Raw genomic sequence first — 7,682 nt, forward strand, 5'->3', positions numbered from 1 at the left:
AGTCCAAATGTTTTTAAAATGAAAAGCACCATATATAATGAAAAACTTGACTTTTTGCTCTTAGGCTTTCTTATAAGGTATAAAGAGCTGCTTGCTCTAAAAGAGCAAATATGTCTCTCATGGGTAAAATAACTCAATTTCCTGAATCTTTTTGAGAATATGTCTTTGATTATTTTTATTAATAGTTGCTGAACCTTAAATCGATTGCATTGTTACATGGTAACTTTGGTACAAGTTGGATCTCTTAAGGAAAAACATTATTGGGCCATGTATTTGTATTTGAAATACTTTCTTCAATGGAGAAAGCTGAAATTTGGCTACTTATGATGTTTAAATGCATTATCATTATCTCGTAAGGGTATGGTTCTGATTAGATGTGTTTTGAGTATTATGAGTTAGCCCTAAGAAAGTATAAACAAAGTGCCTCATGCTACCAGATAGCTAACTACATTAAAATTTTTGTTTTGTCTAATGAAATCTTAGGCCTGGTTATGACCTACAGAAATGAAAGGTTTATGTGATGATCACCTTTAATGTATTCATTTGGTAACTTTAAGAAATACCTGGATTTGTGTTATGTTTCCTTAAAAAATTCTGCCCTCATAAAAAGAGGATCATAGTAGTCCTCTCAGCTACCAAGAAATGAATTGTTGTAGAAAGGAGTGAACATAAAGCAGTTAGCCTCAAAATATAGGCACTGAAGTCCAAGTACAATAATTAAAGTAGTTCTGTTCAAGTTCCTGCACAGGCTAGAAGTTACAAAATTAAGATCAAGGAAACTAGCAAACATTAAAAAAAAAAAAACCACACACAGAATGGAGCCATTTAAAAAGATATATCCAAAATTGATAAGTTTAGGATGTTAAATGAAATTCTATAACCTGAGATACAGGGCCTTGAACAAAGCAAGCATTTGTTGATTGGAAGAATTTATTCCATAAAGGTGTCAAATATATCGAATACTATATTATTATTTTCAATAAATGAAGTAGTAGAGCACTATAGAGAAAGCCATGGTCCTTGACTTGGATGAGTGGTAATGCAAGTTTTCTTGATCATATGAACTTTCTGGAAGCATCCTTAAAGACAGCAAGGCATATTGATTCTCTTATTTTTAAAATAAAACTTTAGCAGAACTATCTTGGAACATTTAAATAAGGGAGGAAAAAACTTACCAAAATTAAGGTTCAGCAGCTGAAAGTTTACAGTAATTTGAGGAAGTGAAAGAGAAGAACCAAGATTTTCATTCAATTTTTTATCATTCTGTACACTTTTCCCCATATACTGCTATGCCCTAAATCTCTTACCTAAAGAGTAACAAGGGACTGGTAGCCCCTGCCTTCCCACAGCCATCACTTTACCTTAAAATCTTCAGAGCATAGGCCCAATTCCCACTGCCTTTGGCCCATGTACTACCTGAAACACGTTTATTTGCTTACTGTCTAATGTCTCTTTAGTGACCCTCCACAAGAGCATAGGCCATCAGAAACTCTATCCTTGTTCACTTCTCTAAGCCCAGTGCATAGAACACTGGTTCAAAAATCATTTACAAATCAATAAATCATCTATTAATAGTTACTAAGTTGGAAATGGAATTTTCAGTTTCTTCTCACCTCTACATTCAAATTAATCATCAAGCCCCATCTTAAACTCCTCGTATTTCAAATTCATCTACTCCTATCCACTTCCGCTATCATTACCTTACTTAAGTCACCACCATCTTACCTAGATTACTTCAACAGCTTACTAATTAATGGATTTTTTTTTCTACCTGAGATTTCAAGTTGTGTGTAATCGATTCCTTATTTTGCTCCCTTCAATATGCAGAGGCAGAACAATCTTTCTAAAATGCATATTAATCAGATCACCTGTTTATAATATACTGACTTTCCACAGCCATGTAAGATGAAGTTCAAACTTAACATATAAGGCCCTTCATGATTGGAATCCTGCTTTACAACCTTATCACCTCATCTTTACTTGCTCTCTTGCTGTACTGAAATACTTGCAGTCCCTTCATGGGTTGCACCTTCTGTCACCTCAGGGCCTGTATATGTACTGGTTCCTCTAAACTGTCCTCTCTCTATGGCCCCTCATCTTAAAATGGTTAATTCCTATTCATAATTCAGAATCCAGTTTAGCCACTTTCCCAAGCAGGTGTTCCTGACCTGCCCTCCATCGTGCACCTTAACAAAGATGGTTTAGATACTATTCCTTTGTACTCCCCCTCAGAACAACGTATTTGCTTTCCCCTCCTACTCTTTAAGTTCTTCACTTGTAAGAACTGTGCCTCACTTACCTTTCCCTCTCCAGTGCCTAGTATAATAATAATTATTGAATGAATGAAATCAAGTGACCGACTCCAATCCTTTTTATGAACATACTGTTGATTTTATCTCACTTGGACTTCTGTACCTCTGAAATGCTGTCTTACTATCTTACTCTGTGATCAAAACCTACTTACTGTCCTTCCAATGCTCTCACACAATGAGTAAAAGAAAGTGGTCTCACTTCCTTTCTTATACATTTATCTTAGATATATTGGCAACTTACTCTGAAATAGGGAGAAAATGTTCTTCGTACTGTATTTGAAACATGTTTTTAAAAAATCTGTATTGCTTGCTGGTTCTTTTGAGAAAAGTGCTTTACTTAGTATGAATGTCAAGTATAGCTAAGTATGGCTTTGAGGTTGTCAGAGCTAGACAGATCTATGCCTGAGGCAGTCACTTCTTGATTTCATTACCAGACACCTCAATTGGATGTCATGAGCATCATGATCTCAACACAGCCCAAACTGAACTCATCATATTCCTACTAAGATTTCATGGGTGAAAGACACTGTTAATGGACTAGTCTCTCAATTAGAAACTTGCAGTCAGTCGAGTGTGGTGGCTCATGCTGTAATCCTAGCACTCTGGGAGGCTGAGACAGGAGGATTGCTTGAGCTCATGAGTTTGAGGTTGCAGTGAGCTGTGATGACACCACTGCCCTCTAGCCTGGACGACAGAGCAAGATTCTGTCTCAATAAAAAGAAAGTATAATAAGAAACATGCAGTCGTCCTAGACTCCTCCCTCTACCATATTCTCCATTATTCAACCACTGATCCAGTCATCTTGAATAAGTACATCTATGTAATTCACATGCATGTCTCTGCATTTCCACTGCGACTGCCTTATTTTAAGCTAGCATTATCCTGCACCTGGCCTATTCCAGTTAAGTCTAATCTCTGCCTGCAAATTTGTCACCTTCTTCTACACTATAGGGCTTCCTTAATGATAAATGAATGGCTCATTAAATATAGACCCATTTACTTTACTAATTTTTAAACTAGGGTTCAGGATATGACAATTTTCTATAAGGATTTTGATTCTTAATTCATATACAATATCTTGGATTATCTGTATGACCATTTATGATGACACTGATTTCAAGCAATACACCGAAAGTTAAAAAGGCAAATTTAATATGTAAATCATGTATTTGTTCTTCATGAAAGGCAACTGATAAGAAGTTGTTATGGAAAAGCAATCTTCTGTTCCCCATGGCTGAAATGCAAAAGAACATCCTTCGTTAATGGTCACTACAAATTTCACATTAACGTGATGTCGTTTCAACAAAGCAACATCATCCATTGCTTAAGGTTGTCAATTTAAATTTTACCATTTATTGATGTATTTAATTTATAAATTTTTATTTTTTAGTTATATAAAGCTTTAATATGGAGTTTATAACTGGTCTTATGTTTATATGCTTAAGTAGCAATACATACATAGTTTAAGTCAATACCAAAGTGGCTGTGAAAACATTTTTCTATAAAAGAGGTTGAGACATCAAGTTTGAGAAATGAGGATTTACCCATTGAATGATACACAGTAAGCCAGCAGTAGCTTGAAATTATATATTTTCTGTAGAATAGGCTAGATTACCTTGTTAGGTCATTATCACACAAACCTCTGTAAGTAGGACAGAAGTTGATCCAGTTGCTTTGACTGCATAACACACTCTCCCAAAACTTGGCTTGAAACAACCATTTACTACGTTCATGGATTCTGTGGGTTAGGAATTTGGACAGGACACAGGATGGCTTGTTTCTCCTCTGTAATGTCTGGGGGTTTCAACTGGAAGACGTGATGGCTAGGAGTTGGAATCCTCTGAAGGCTTGTTCATTTCATCCATTTGGAAGTTGATGCTAGCTGTTGGCTGGTACTTCAGTTGCTTTCCATGTGAACTTCCCACGTGGTCTGTGTGAGCTAGTTTTTGGCTTCCTCTAGCATAGTACCTACATTCCAAGGATAAACTTTCCCAAAGAGAGAGATCTAGGCAAAAGTTGTCTATATTGTCCTTCATGAACTAGGTTTATAGGTTATATATAGTCATGCATCACTTAATGATGGGGATACATTCTGAGAAATGTGTCATTACGTGATTTCATTATGTGATTGATCCTATGGTGTCCCTACACAAACCTAGATGATATAGCTTACTACATACCTAGGCTATATGATATAGCCTATTGCTCCTAGACTAAAAACCTGTACCACATGTTACTATATTGAACACTGTAGGCAACTGTAACACAATGGTAAGTATTAATATTTATGTATCTCAATATATCTAAACATACAAAAGGTACAGTAAAAATGCAGTATAAAAGATAAAAAATGGTACATCTGTATAGAGTACTTACCCTGAACAGAGAGTACAGGACTGGAAGTTGCTTTAGGTAAGTGAGTGGTGAGTGAATGTGAAGGCCTTGGACATTACTGCACATTACTGTAGACTTTATAAACACTGTACACCTAGGCTACACCAAATTTGTAAAATATTTTTCTCTCTTCAATGAATTAACCTTCACTGTAACTTTTTTACTTTATAAACTTAATTTTTTCTTAACTTTTTAACACTTGTAATGACACTTAGCTTAAAACACAAACACCATGTGTAGCTGCACAAAAATATTTTCTTTATATCCTTATTCTATAAGCTTTTTTCTATAAGCTTAAATTTATTTAAAACTTTTCGTTAAAAACTAAGACACAAACACACACATTAGCCTAGCCTACATAGGTTAGGATCATCATTATCACTGTTTTCCACCTCTACATCTTGTCCCACTGGATGGTCTTCAGGGGCAATAACATATGTGAAGCTGTCATCTCCTATGATAATAATGCCTTCTTCTGCAATACCTCCTGAAGAACCTGCTTAAGGCTGTTATACAGTTAATTTTTTTTGTTATATAAGTAGAAGAATTACACTCTAAAATAATAAAAACTATAGTTATAGTAAATACAAAAACTAGTAATTATCATTTATTATCACTATTAAGTATTATATATTGTACATATTTGTATTTGCTATACTTTTATACAACTGGCAGCACAGTTGTATTTGTTTATACCAGCAGCACCACAAACATGTGAGTAATGCTTTGTGCTATGACTATGACGTTACTAGGTGACAGAAAATTTTCAGATCCATTATGATCTTATGCATCCTATAATGCAGTCCAATGTTGACTGAAATGTCATTAGGTGGTACATGACTGTATTCTATTTCTTAGAAGTTAGTGATGACAGCCCATATTCAAGGGAAGGGTCTGTTAGACTCCACCTTTTCATGGGAGTTGTATCAAAGTTCTAAAACAGCATGTGGGACCAGAAATATTGCTGTGGCCATTTTTAGAAAATACAGTATGCCATAAATGCTATATGAAGATGTAGGATCTTCATACTGCCAGCGATGCTTCAGTTACATATTTAATTTATTATATTTACTCTCCCAATAACCTTAAACATGGGGGTCAGGTGCGATGGTGCATGCCTAAAGTCCCAGCTACCCAAAAGGCTAAAGCCAAAGGATTGCTTGAGTCCAGGAGTTCCAAGCTACAGTGAGTTATGATCGTGCCACTGCACTCCAGCCTGGGTGACAGAGTAAGACCTCATCTCAAAAAATAAAAAATCTTGAGGGAAACTAATATATACTGTCTACACTGTTCTAAGCACTGGAATGTGTATTTGCTATATTATTTAAGCCCATTCAATTCTGCTACAGAAACTGAGAGAAACGAAGTATAGAAGCAAACAGCTTGTGAGACATGAGATTCATAATGTGTTAAGTATAAATAGTAAATTATTAACCTGTGAGGCATGTTAAAGATAGAATGGAACATTTCTGTATTGAACATAGATAAATATAATGGGGCAAATGAGAGGGCCAATTATAGACAGGGATGAAAGGACCAAATAAGTAAATCTGAAATATTCATAAGGTAAGGATTATGTCACTTCTAGACTGACAACTATGTTATCCCTAAATCAGCCATTAAATGGTGAGATCCATTCTGGCCCCTCCTGTGCTCTGCTCAAGAAGCACAGAAAAAATCCAGTTACTTAGCAAGCTAACTTATGGCAAGTTACAGCTGTGCTCAGATGCTTGCTTCTGCACCTCCCCAAAAGAGAAAGTGTTGGCTCCACCTTTTGTCTGCTGAGTGCTCTTGCTTATCCTCATCTATGATCCTCATAACTACACCACCAGTGAGGAAGACTGATGTAGCAAAGACAGGACATGAATAGTAACATTAAGAATCAGGCAGTGTGATACTTCCCCATACCCCTTCCTGAATAGTCAATACCATTTCTTTCTCCTTGCTGTATGTTTTAAATTTATTTAATAGGTACAGCTTGTATGCTCATTCATCGCAGACTTGGTACCCCTTTTATGAAGTGACAGCTGAGGAGACTATGGCACTCTCCATGGCTGACAAAAAGCCCAAGGAAGGAGTCAAGACTGAGAAATACAATGATATTCATTTGAAAGTGGCGGGGAAGGATGTTTCTGTGCTACAGTCTAAGAGGCATACACCACTTAGTAACTAATGAAAGCCTATTGTGAATGATAGAGTTTGTCAATGAGGCCAATCAGAGTCCAGATTTCATGGGCAGCTAATCAATGAATCAGACTCATCTGCACAGATGGAAAGGGAGGCTGGATATACAATTAATGTATTCTAACAAAAGACAGGAGGTGTCTACCAAAAAAGAAACCTGTTACGTTATTCCAGTGCTCTGTTCCCACAGACCAAAAATGCATTCTCAATTAGAAAACCGTAATTTGGTTTCACCACATCCTGACTACTACAGTATAATTTTCTCTATCCTTTCATTTTCCCATTCCCTTTACTTTATTGTATGTAACTGATGTATGTGCACAAGCATAATGCTTTTAAAAAAAAATAAATGGACAATGGTATGTTTTGATCAACATCGAATAGAGATGGAATGGGAAAAAATACTGGTTCTATAAAAATACCCCCTTTTCCATCAGTGGTGTGCTCATTCAGCTCTTATTTTTATATTCCAGCAAGTTATTTTGTTTCATTATTTTAACCAAAAAACAAACCTAAAAATCCTTCCTTACCTTGCTCAGTTGGAGAATTTTAATGTTTTTCATTTATCATCATAAAGCCAAGGACAATATTATAACTGTATAACTAGCTTTTTTATCTGTCTTTAGCAATAAATTGCTCTTAAAAAAAAGAATTCTAGATAGTTTTTCAAGTCAAATGTCTTGTTTAAATAAACATCCTGTTTAAAATGAAAATAAATAGATTTAATAAACTGGGTGATCAGGCATCAATTAGATCTTTTTGTTCCATGACCTCTGGAATGGCCTGACTAGT

At 35.7% G+C, this 7,682-nt stretch overlaps 1 pseudogene; it reads left to right on the plus strand.

Moving 5' to 3' along the window:
• The first annotated feature begins 573 nt into the window (after positions 1-573).
• LOC142871965 (small ubiquitin-related modifier 2-like) lies at positions 574-7,113 on the plus strand (annotated as a pseudogene).
• The last annotated feature ends 569 nt before the right edge of the window (positions 7,114-7,682 follow it).

This window comes from Microcebus murinus, chromosome 7 (genome assembly GCF_040939455.1).
Source record: "Microcebus murinus isolate Inina chromosome 7, M.murinus_Inina_mat1.0, whole genome shotgun sequence".
Taxonomy (NCBI): Eukaryota; Metazoa; Chordata; class Mammalia; order Primates; family Cheirogaleidae; genus Microcebus; species Microcebus murinus.